The 12,413-nt window shown below is 43.2% G+C and overlaps 1 long non-coding RNA gene across 1 annotated transcript in view; it reads right to left on the minus strand.

The window, feature by feature from the left end:
* The window catches only part of LOC140386829 (uncharacterized), a 52,843-nt gene that overhangs the window by 21,996 nt on the left and 18,434 nt on the right, over nucleotides 1–12,413 (minus strand). Inside the window, exon 3 of the long non-coding RNA XR_011933680.1 lies at nucleotides 6,737–6,812. This is a non-coding gene — a long non-coding RNA (uncharacterized lncRNA). The remainder of the gene's footprint in view (nucleotides 1–6,736; nucleotides 6,813–12,413) is intronic.

Here is a 12,413-nt window from a genome sequence, read left to right on the forward strand (position 1 = left end):
TTTCATCGCTGTTTTGTGTCACCAATCACGACACATTTCATGCCCCCATGTTTTAGAAAAGGAGGAATGGACAGAATTGGTAGTGGATATTACAAATGAAAAAAAGCTTTTTTTAACCCATTGCATTCACTCTTCAGGTTCAGCCAGTTTTAATTTTCCTGCTCTAATTATTTTCCAATTTATTTGTCAAATTCTGCGTCATCTGTCAAAGGCACAGGACATATGGGTCAGTGCCTGCCCTAAAGTTTTGGGAAAGGAACAGGTCAACAGTTATGTTGTGAATCTCAGGTTTTATGTCTTCCCCAGCTTTAATATTGGTCAGCTGGGTTTCACAAGCCTCAGGAAACCAGGCAGCTAAAGGGAGGTATTGACGACTGAATGGAATAGGCAAGTAGTTTTCCAAAATGGCTTGTGGGCCAGGAAGAGCAGGAGTGCTCCCCCACCACAGCCCATGAAGCAAATCTGTTTCACCCCCAAGATCGGACCACCCCCTTAAAGCTTGGACCGCCCCCCCACCCTCACAATTGCTGACATCCCAACTCTGCCCCTGATCTCTCTATTACTCCATGTGATCAACATCCAACCCTGCAGAATCACACTGTATCCACCCTTGCGCTCCCTACCTCAGTATCAGCTAACCTGCCTGCTGCAGGGCCGTGATCCCTTCTGGAGTATCCCTTAACAGGAAAACAAACCTGTCAAACAGGCTAGCTTCTGGGTAGGAAGCATGGTGAAAATGACAGGCCGTCTGTGGGGTTAAAATTCCACACTATTTAGGGAAACCGCCATTTCTTCAGGGGCCAAAGCTACCCCTACCACCATTTGTAAATTCCTCCCCCCCACCCCCGCCCAGTAAATATCCGAGCCATTTTGTCCCTTTTCAATGATTTGTGGCAAATCATGACTCCAGAAAATGGTAACGGCCACCCAGTCCTCACTCAAATCGTCACTTGTCTAGGATGAGCAAATGGTATACATGTTAACCAGACTATTTAACTCCGAGGGGCTACACCGCTGAAATCGTTCCTGTCTCCAGCTGATACTCAGATACAGCAAAGCTGGCTGTTTATTTCCCTATTCTAGATGGCACGTGAGGATAATTACATTGGCCCCCGCTGCTGCCTTGACTGTGAACAGTGAGTTCAGCACTGACCAAGGGCCTTTCTGATAGTAACTGCTTTTTTGAATTAAATCATCAGAACCTGAGAAGGTGAAACAACATTGATTTTTGGGCACGTTGATAATACTTGGATATTCCAAAGGAAAATGGGAGTGGTCAGTGAAATGTCCTTCATTATTCTTGCTTCACAGGTTTTTAACAAAACAATACAGTCAAAATCAGTTGTTCAACCTGAGTTCATAGGGATCCATTTGCATGAAGTTCCTTTAGCTTAGACATTATTATTATTTGCTCCTTTAAGAAATATTGTTTTATCTTTCATGATCTGAAAACACTGTTTGTGCTTCTATACAGTTTTCTCATGAATGTAATTTGTTTCTATTCCTCTCTATGCTTGTTTTGCCTCTTACACTGTTTTCCACCCTTCCTTCTTCAGCAATGAGCCTTCGATTTGGTTATCTGATCCAAAGTCATTCAGAACTATTGGTCAAGGCTGGGATTCGAACCCTGCCACGAGCTCCAACAGCCTCAGAGACTGGTTAAAATGGTCACTGTGTGTTTTAATGAAGTAGACACACATGCGCACATACACACACTCACAAGAGGTCCTCAATGTCTAGAACCTCACACTAATGAACTTGAGAACTGTGTGATGTTGTGATGAATCTGTCTCATTAAATAGATACTGAATTGAATGAACTGCCAAAGAGAGCAGTCAAGGTGATTTAGTCATGCAGCAACCATACCATTAACAGTATTCACTGCTCCCAATGTGGTCTCCTCTATATCGGAGAGACCAAACGCAGACTGGGTGATCGCTTTGCTGAGCATCTTCGGTCTGTGCGCATTCAAAAGACCCTGCTCCCATGCCCACATGTCTGTTCTTGGCCTGCTGCAATGTCCCAGTGAAGCTCAACGCAAACTGGAGGAACAACATCTCATCTTCCGGTTAGGCACGATACAGCTTTCCGGTCTCAACATCTAATTCAACAACTTCAGATGATCAGCTATACCCCACCTCGACCCATTTGTTTTCATTCATTTTAACGGTCTTTTACCATTTCTTTCTTTCTTAATATATATTTAATTCCCCCCCCCCCCATCTTATCCACCTTTCCTTCACCTTTCTCCTCTTTGCTTCCCCCTTCCCCTCCCCCACATCTACAGTTCATCCTCTGATGTTAGTTTCCCTGCTGTTTGACCTTTCACATCTTTTGTTCTCTCTGGGGACTGCCATTAGCACTCTTTCCCCTTGGTTTCTGTGGCCATTAGCACCCGGTTTCCCTGAGTTTCTGTGGCTATGACTCATCTTTCATTCTCACACCACAGTATAAATATTTCCCACTTTCTCTGTCTGTTAGCTTTGACAAAGAGTCATCGGACTCGAAACATTAGCTCTTTTCTCTCCCTACAGATGCTGCCAGACCTGCTGAGATTTTCCAGCATTTCCTCTTTTGTTTCAGATTCCAGCAGCCGCAGTAATTTGCTTTTATACTAGTTACAGTGTCGGGCTCCCTGATGCTATTTAACTTATGCCTGTCTGAGAAACCATACCTTGTTTTTCAACTATATAAAAGCAGTTTAATTATGCAGAATTGATAGAACTTATGATTGCGATCACTCTGATGCCGCTATATCATACTCTGATGGTTCTTTTCCTGGTGCCATCACTATAGATGAATGGTTCAGGTATCTTTCAGTGTTTATTGCTGTGGCTACACTAAGCTGGCTGCAACATGTTTTACCTGTAACATTTAAAACAAATGCACAGTACTAAATACAGTATTGAAAATAACTAACACACATTTCTTAATTCGTGTAGTGCTATTGAAGATAAATTAGATTATCCAGCATGTTACCTTTTAGATGCAAGATAATCTCTTAAACCTTTTACCCAGCACAAATAAATTATTTAATAATTTGAACAAAATTGTTTCTGAATAAACAGTATTAATTTTTAAACTTTTATGAGTTATTCATTTCAGATGTTCTCTTACCAGGCAATGCAATCACTCGCATTTAGGTTGCACGTTTATGAGGGAAGGGGAGAAGATCACCAATAAAATGTTGTAAAAATGTTGCCCATTGGCCTTTTTTTTTTAGACTTGGTCCATTCATTATCTTCTTTTAAACAACAGCTTTAGTAGCCCAAGAGAACAAGAGGAAGGCCACATGGCAGTTAGAATTATCTTTGAAGAGGTAAATAATTGTTGAAAAATTCAGGCGTTTCTGTAGGATTCAACACCGTATAGGAAGAGTTAAATATTGCTTGATAATTTCGGGCCTATCTTTGAGCTGACACAAAGGAAGGAGAGGAACAAACTAGATACTTTGATCATCTCAATGAACATGAAAGCTGGTTCATTTGAGGAAAAGCTGAGGAGGGAAAAGCATTTTGTGTTCAATCTAGAGGCAGCAGCCTCTTGTTAATGCTTTGCAGCCTTCAATTCAAGTTTACTAATGTTCTAGAAGTCAGCTCCCTTCATAGTCCATTGTTTCCTATATAATACCCAGACTAGCACATGTGGTCTTCCTATACAATGTGCTGGTATTTTTCACATTTAATTTAGTGTTCCACATGCCGCTATTAGGCTGGTGCTTGCACTGTGTCGCAGTATATTTAAGAGTGCTACAAATAGAGGAAGATAGTGCTAGGTATTGCTGACACAGTTGGAATAATTTGCTTTATTTTCCTGTCTTATTCTTCTAAAAAAAAAACTGTTAATGTTTTGTCAATTTATAAGCCAAAATTGTTGAGGATTACAAGAAACCTGACACAAGGCCGATGAATTTGCTCAGAGTGTATCGTTGATGGATTGTCAGGTTACTCCTTTTGCCCAGATTCTGAAAATTAAATGAAAATCACTTATTATCACAGGTAGGCTTCAAATGAAGTTACTGTGAAAAGGCCCTAGTCGCCACATTCCAGCACCTGTTCGGGGAGGCTGGTACGGGAATTGAACCGTGCTGCTGGCCTGCCTTGGTCTGCTTTAAAAGCCAGGGATTTAGCCTCGTGTGCTAAACCCAGCCCCATGTTTCTGACACAGGAAATTTCATAGATTTCATGGTCATGTCATCCTTCCGTGCCCCCCATCTTAACAGTAAAACATCCTCTGAGCACACTGGCAATTGTCCCCTGCTGATTGATACTTCACCTCCTTAGCTGTAACTTGACTGATTTGGGTGCTGGGGGAGTTTAATTCTGCCATAGCCACATATCCTCCTGATGTAACTGTTGATACTCACAGCTGAAGATCTGTGTGTTGCGGTATTTGGAGCATTGCACCTTTAGGAAAGTATTGGAGAAAGCAACGGTTGGGGCGGTAAAGAAAATTAGAAGCTTTCTTCATTGTATTTTTGATCCCAATCTGATGACCTCAAGAGTGACCATTTTTCATGTTTCAGCACTCAATTAAAAATCTATGTTAACCACAGTGTTTTGAAACCAAAATACTCAAATCTTAAAACCTTTGTCCGCCAATTCGTTGAGCAGAGCGGGTTCAGGGTTGAAAATGGAATGCGACGAAAGCCTGATTAAGTTGGAAATGGGGATTTGAAGCCAGACAAGAAGAGGGATAAAGAAGGACTTATTTAAACTGTGAGACGGAGGGACAAAAGCGATTGTTCTCAACCCCATTGTCTCATACCCTTTTTTTAAAAAAAATCAATTTCTTCTACACAATAAAAATAATAATAATCTTTATTGTCACACGTAGGCTTACATTGACACTGCAATGAAGTTACTGTGAAAAACCCCTGATCGCCACATTCCGGCATCTGTTCAGGTACATGGAGGGAGAAGTCAGAATGTCCAATTCGCCTAACAAGCACGTCTTTGGGACTTGTGGGAGGATACTGGAGCAGCCAGAGGAAACCCATGCAGACAGAGGGAGAACGTGCAGACTCCGTACAGACAGTGACCCAAGCTGGGAATCGAACCTGGGACCTGGCACTGTGTAGCAACAGTGCTAACCACTGTGCTACCGTACTAGTCTTTTCAAAAAGTTAGTCCAACAACTATCACCCCCTTAATGCAGACTGTCCTTTCAAAGTGTTATAAAATAATGCATGCAGAGGCAGGCATCCATTTATCTTTGATTTTTTGGGTTGCCAGCAGCTTAACATGCACTAAGCCCTTGTCATTGTTTGAATTATTGCATTCTGAATAATGAATTTTCAGGAGAAAACGTTTGCTGCTTACAGCTCTCTCCAGACAAAGACACACAGCACGCAACATCCACCAAAAACGACGGAGATAAATTGGTATAGAGCAGCCACTCATTGGCTGAGAGAGCATGTGAAGCCATGTATGAGCGGTAGCTGCTATTGATCAAAATATAATTTTGCTTGCCAGTGATTCTTGGAGTAAGCCTGAGAAGTGCTGTGTTTTAGTGAAGTCGTGTCATGCGATGTGTATTGGAAAGTCCTCAATTTCACACGTGCTTACTTCTGAGCAAGTCTCGCATAAAAGGATTAACAGGAGAGGAAGTCCAGAGGAAATGGGATGTTAGACACCTTGTTTGACGGACTGTCAGGGCTTGTGAAGCGTTAATTCTAACTCTATTCCACACTGCGCACACAGTTAGTAAGAAATGTGATCCAGCTTACACAACGCTTCCTAACTTTGTGTATTTACCTGTGGATCGAAAATTAAAAGAAGAGGCAAACAATGAATCTTTTATTTTGCAGGCTTTAGTTGCCAACAATGAGCTTTAGTTAATCTCACTAAAAGGAATAGTGAAATTAATATGGTCAAGCATTCTTTTTACCTGAAGTTCTATAAGGTCATGTTGTGAAATAAATGTGCATTAATTAGCCCCGTCCTAATCAGACCAAATTATTTCTTCTTAATATCTTATTGTTTATAACCTTTTCATATTCTCAAGTTTTATCTGTTTAACATTGTTTAATATTCCTCAACCATGGCGGGAGATCTCTATGAACAGGTAAGCTTATAAAGTCAACCCTCACTTGCTTCTATATCAATTCAATTCGACACAAGGCCCAATTTCCACATACTGCAAAGGTGGGTTGAAATTCACAAGGTTCTTACTGTGAAACTGACACCTCAGCTTTACAACCCTACTCGATTGGAATATTAATTTCTTAAATCTCGTCTGTTCATTTGGCTGCTGAATGTAAATATTGGGTGGAAGTCACAAATACCACTGAAGCTGAAAATCACCTTTTGTATTTGCACAGGGAATGATTTGGTAAGGATCCTGAAAGAATTGTTGGGTCCTTTCCACTGTTTTAAATCTTAAGTCTGCTTGTCAAGTGCCTCGCAGGTAAAAAGAGAATAGGCAACAAAACCTTGCCCAGCCCTGTGCCAATACCACTCTTTACCCCAGTTTTGGGAGGCTGAAGGTTACTTGCTGTCCAATTCTTTCCTCTGTTCCTGTCAGGAAGCCTTCTGACCCAGGTGCTGTATCTCCAACTTATGACATGGCACCAGCCTTCCAAACCCATGCCATCTATCACCAGCAAGGGCAAGGGTAGTAGGTGCAGACAAGCACCACCATCTCCAACTTCCCCTCTAAGTCAGACAACATATTGACTTAGACATATGTCGCCTTTATCTTGTCGTCACTGGATCAAAATCCTGGTTCACCTTACCTGACAACAATGTGGATGTCCGTTCTTCACACAGGCTGTCCAAGTAGGCAGCTCACAATCACATTCTCATAAGGACCTAGAATTGGACAAATAATTCTATTGTCCATATGATGGCCCATAACCCCAAGATATTTTCGATGTTTGAAGAATAGACATGTTTCCGAAGCTGGCCGTATGCTGGAGTGCCAATGTACTATTTTTTTGATCGTTACAGCGTTTTTTAAATGTTTACATTTGTTTTGAGTGGGTCTTCGTCTTGAGTTCTCTGCCCAAAGGCAGGTCCAACCCATAAAATCGCAATCTCCACCATGTGAGGGCAAGGAGGCAATCCACCTCACCCTGAACGGAGGTCAAACCCCTTGCTGTTGGCACCAATCTCATCCGTGCCAGCCATCCAATTAACTGAGCCATTCGGCCCTCCCGAAGAATCAAACTTGTTATGGCAATATACACTTTTATATGTAGCCAAGAACTAAGAGTAGTGAATGTAGAGGCTCAATCACATGGCTGGCCAGGAATCTCTCCCACTCTTACGTCCTACCATTGATGTATTTTGGAAGCATATTCAATTGGATACTCAACCTGTTTGGCCACATTATTACTTTGGCCATCAGGTCCTGGAGTGGGACTTGAACCAGGAGCTCCTGGCTCAGTGGCAGGGACATTACCCACTGCATCACAAGCCCTCCTTTGAGCAGGTCTATGAAACAGTTAATATCTGCTTTCAGGTGTCACACTGAAAACATATTCTGATTCCATCTCTAACAAACTGCCAAAGAAATTGGTGGCCATTAAAATAAGGTTGTCACAATAAATCCAGTGGAAAATTCAAAATCTCCATTTAGTGGAGCATCAACTCAGTTTTTATGATTGAATGTCAGGCCCTTAAACTCTCACCCCTCACCACATCTGACCAAGGTCACATAGCCCCTTCAGTGCTCCCAATACCCCCCATGCCACCACCATGGCACCTTGATACCCCATACCATACCACGATTCTCCATACCCTCCACTGCTGAGATAGCTAGTTCTGAACAGGGAAACTGAAACACCAGATGGCCTGTTTAAAAACTGAAGCTGCTGTTTCATTTCCATTTCAAAGCAGAATTCCTTCCAATCAATGGAGTGGTACAGGTGCTTATATTTCTTTAAGGATCAACAACATAGCCAATTTTTTCAAAGCTAAAGATAGCTGAACATTTAAATCTCAGGCCTGAGAGTTTCCCAGCATATTATTCTAAACGTTTGAATGCATTATGGCACTTTCTCCATTGGGGAAAGTACTGTGATACATGCCAACACTTACACAATGGCGGTCAAGATAATGGTCAACTTACTTTTCCAAGACAGAGCCCTAGGATCAATCTCTGCAGTAAAAACACACCCAGCTAGCAGGACAGCATCTACTGATTGAAACTGAAATATACATATTTTTATATTCCAAATGAAAAATTTCCAAGAGCAGATGGCTGTTGTCGTTTTAGTACCACTTAGGATTTGGGATCCTCCATGGTCCATGCCTCCTCTGAGATACCATGATCCACATCCCCTTCCAAAACAGACCTGACTCCGCGAGGATAGCAGGGGATCCAAAATGGCCATGCTCACAATGGAGTAGGCAAGGGCAGGATTGCTGAATGCCGGCTGACTACCTCGCCTTTGTCCCAGTGCCATAAAAATCCCACAAGATGGGAATGAGGGCAGGAATCCATGAATCTGGTCTTGTCCACCATTTTTAAATACCCCCCATCTGTCTGACAGAAGCACAGAAATCCAGGTGCAGGAGTTTGAAGTCTCAGTCTTGGATTTGTAGTGTTATCTGATCACAGCTGAGGAATTAGAGGTGGGGGAGATTGCTAAAATTGGCCATTGTTCCTCTAGAATAGGCCCTAACTCAACCCTAACCCCTGCTACAGATCTGTGTTCAATAACCAATATTAGAAGGAAGGCATGTTGTGGTGAGAGCAGAATCAACTTTGGCTGGGATACCCCCAAAGTCTATTAGCATGCCAGTGTATCTTGAATTATACTGAGTATGAGTCCACATATTCAATAAGGACGGAATATGAGAAAAGAATAGTATCAGTGAGATTAGTGTTCAAAAGTAAAATATATGCCTGGAATTTTCTAAACTAAAGTGGATGATAGATGTAAAACCCCAGAGAAAAGGTAGTTAGCCCAATGAAGAACCACCTTTCGCCTTTCTTTCCCATTGAATATCTTAATATCAAATGTTTTTCTGCTACAGCATACAATGAAAACATCTTGATATCACCGAGAGAGTCAAAGAACAAACATCCTCATTGAGTAGGTTTCCTAATGACTGGCTCGATAACATAAGCAGTGGCCTGGCAGCAGGCTATATGCCTGGCCAAACAATCCAGAGAATTGTGTGTGATACGAGGAGACTTAAAGATGAAGGAGAAAAATAAATAAAATGTTGGGGAGGAGGGCAAGAGAAAAAGAGCCCATTATATCTTATTCGAAAATATTCCATTGGAGTTGCTACAACAACAACAACTTTGCATTTATATAGCACCCTTAAAGGAGCAAACTGCCCCAAGGAGTTTCACAAGAGTATTAAAATTAAGTGACCAAAAGCTAGGTCAACTTTCAAGGAGCAACTTGGAGGACAGGGAAGTAGAGATGCGGAGAGATTTAAAAGTCCCATAGGCTTCTGCAGGCAAATAGTTACACTGGTGTTCTATAACATTAAACATTTCAGACTGGACCATTCCAGCATCTAGTACCAGTTGGGTTCAAATAAATGAAACCCATTGAAAATAGTTAACACTTTTGCTCTTAAAACTCTAAATGTCGTCAGTTGAAGTGCACGTTGCCCAGTGAGAAACGTCTCCCTGGAAGGACCAGAGGTTAAGACATTTTACAGTCCCGACAGTTAAAGGTGATGCCTTTTGTCACTTCAGCACTTTAACAGCACACAGGAGCATTCCAAAAACTCGGAGATCTCTTCATCATGTGACAAAGTGGTTATCAGAGGTGCTGAAATTCCATATGTCCCATAAAAATGTTTCTCCAACAGAAGGTATTGCCTTTATGCCATCTATAATTTATTTATGACTAATGCCGTGATTCTAGTTACTGGGTACTTTAAATAAATTGAGTCAAAGAAAGTGACAGTAATGCTGCAGAAATAATCCACCGCCATTATTTACTGGTCTGTAAAAATTACTTAGTGGCAGACTAACGCGCCTTTGAAGAAATGACATAAAATTGGAAACTTTCTTGTCATGTCTGGCATATGTTAAACCATCTCATGTCTTTATGATTTCTGGTCAGGAGCTTTGAACTGCCATCTTGCCTGACTACATAATTTACTGATCTGCCATGTATTCTTTTGCTTTCAAATGCAGGCAGTAAAACCACACAGTTATTTTTTATATGTGTGTGATTGTGGAATTAATTTTCTTGAACTTCAGAGTTGCCTGGAATATTTTGTGTTAATCAATTGCACGTACAAGGTATCCTTATGTAACTTGCTACTTGTATCGCCGTCATAGTCATAACAACATAGAAGGAGGCTATTCGGCCCACTGTGTCCATACCAGCCCCATGTAGAGCAATCCAATCCGTCCCATTCCCAGTTCCTGTCGCTCTGTAACTTTATTTCCCTTGTGTCCATCCAATTTCCTTTTGAAATCAATCCCCATTTCCACTACCTCTTATGCACGAGTTTCAGATTGTTACCTTGATGTGTAAAGAAGTTCTTCCTCACATACCACTGCGTCTCTTCCGCAAAAACTTTTATCTGTGTCCCCAGTCCTTATATCCTCGGTTAATGGGACAGCTTTTTGTTGTCTACTGGTCTAAACCTGTCATAATCTTGCACACCTCTATCAAATCTCCCCTCAATCTCCTTTGCTCCAAAGAGAAGACCAACTTCTGCAACTTAACCTTGCAGCTAAAATGCCTCAACCTTGGAACCATTCTGGTAAATCTCCGCTCCCTCCTCCTCAAGCACTTTCACATCCTTCCTAAAGTGTGTTGGCCAGAACTGGATGCAGTTAGTCAGGCCTAACCAAAGCTTCATACAGATTCAGTATAATTTCCCTGCTTTTGCACTCAATGGCCCGGATTCTGGAGGCTAAGTGCTCTCACCAGCAGAGAATTGGTGCTGGTCTGCATTGGTGCTTGGAACGGCGCCCAGCAGAGGCAGCAGGGCGGGTTGGCGTTGCCGAACCAGCTTCATTATTATTGGGCGACGAATGTGGACAAGGTGTGGTGATGGTGGGACGGAGAAGGGGTAGGGTGGGTTAGGATGGAGGAGGAATATTGCAAGGGGTATAGTTTGAGTGCTATGGTGACGGCAGGGTTGCCACTGGTTCCGAGTAGGTATTCATGTAGCCCGGTGGTGCAGTCCTCGGTGAAGATATGGAATCAATTGAGGAGGCATTTTAGGATAGAAGGGATGTCGGTGTTAATGCCGCTGTGCAAGAATCATGGGTTTGAGCCGGGGTGGATGGATAGTGTATACAGGAGGTGGAGAGAAGTGGGGCTGGCCAAGGTAAGAGATCTGTATTTGGAGGAAAGGTTCATCAGTCTGGAGGAGCTAAGGGAGAGGGTCGAGCTGCTGAGGGGGAGTGAGTTTAGGTATCTGCAGGTTAGAGACTTTGCGCGAAAGGGCTGGAGGCGGTTCCCGAGGTTGCCGGGATACCCCCTGCTGGAGCGACTGCTGCTCCCGGATGTGGAAGGGGAGGGAAGAACTGGGGATATATACAAGTGACTGGAGGGGTGAGCGGATGGTGAAGATCAAGGAGAAATGGGAAGCGGAGTTGGGAGGGGAGATCAATTGGGGAGTATGGAGTGAGGCACAGCGTAGGGTAAACGGGACCTCCTCTAGAGCAAGGATGAGTCTCATACAGTTTAAGGTGGAGCACAGGGTACATATGACTCAGGCGAGAATGAGTGGATTATTCCAAGGGGTAGCAGATGAGTTTGAGAGGTGTGGGCAGGGCCAGCGAATCACGCGCACATGTTTTAGGGTTGCGAAAAATTGGGAAGATTCTGGGCGGGAGTGTTCGCGGTCTTAGCCAGGATAGTGGAGGAGGGAGTGGACACGGACCCTTTGGTGGCGATACTTGGGGTTTCAGAGAAGCCGGAGCTCATGGGGAGGAGGAAGGCCGATGTCGTGGCCTTCGCCTCTCTGATTGCACGGTGGTGAATTTTACTGGAGTGGCGGTCGGCATCGTCAGCGGGGGTAGCGGCTTGGTTAGGTGACCTGTACAACTTCCTGCGGTTGGAGAAGATAAAATCTGAGCTAAGGAGCTCTGCAGAGGGGTTTGGGAAAAGGTGGGGGATGTTTGTGACCGTGTTTGAGGAGCTGTTCGTCGCAGTGGGGAGAGGGGGGGGGGGGTGAAAAAGACTGTATAGTTGATTGCTGGGAAGTATGTTTCCTGGGACGTTTAAGAGTTGTAACCCGTTTTGATACATGTTTGCAATAAAATACATTTTTTTTAAAAAGGAATGGGGCCTAGGTGCCTGAACTATGTATATTTATGCATGGAGGAGACCTCACTAGATTCCATCAGGATACAGGCACCAGGCTGCCATTTTGAGCACCCTCCTCACCCTCCCCACCACTGGAATAATGGGTCCCCCCCACACATCACACGCGCATGAGTGTGACCTGACCATCCCCATCCAGCTCCCCCACATC

This window comes from Scyliorhinus torazame, chromosome 12 (genome assembly GCF_047496885.1).
Source record: "Scyliorhinus torazame isolate Kashiwa2021f chromosome 12, sScyTor2.1, whole genome shotgun sequence".
NCBI classification, from domain to species: Eukaryota; Metazoa; Chordata; class Chondrichthyes; order Carcharhiniformes; family Scyliorhinidae; genus Scyliorhinus; species Scyliorhinus torazame.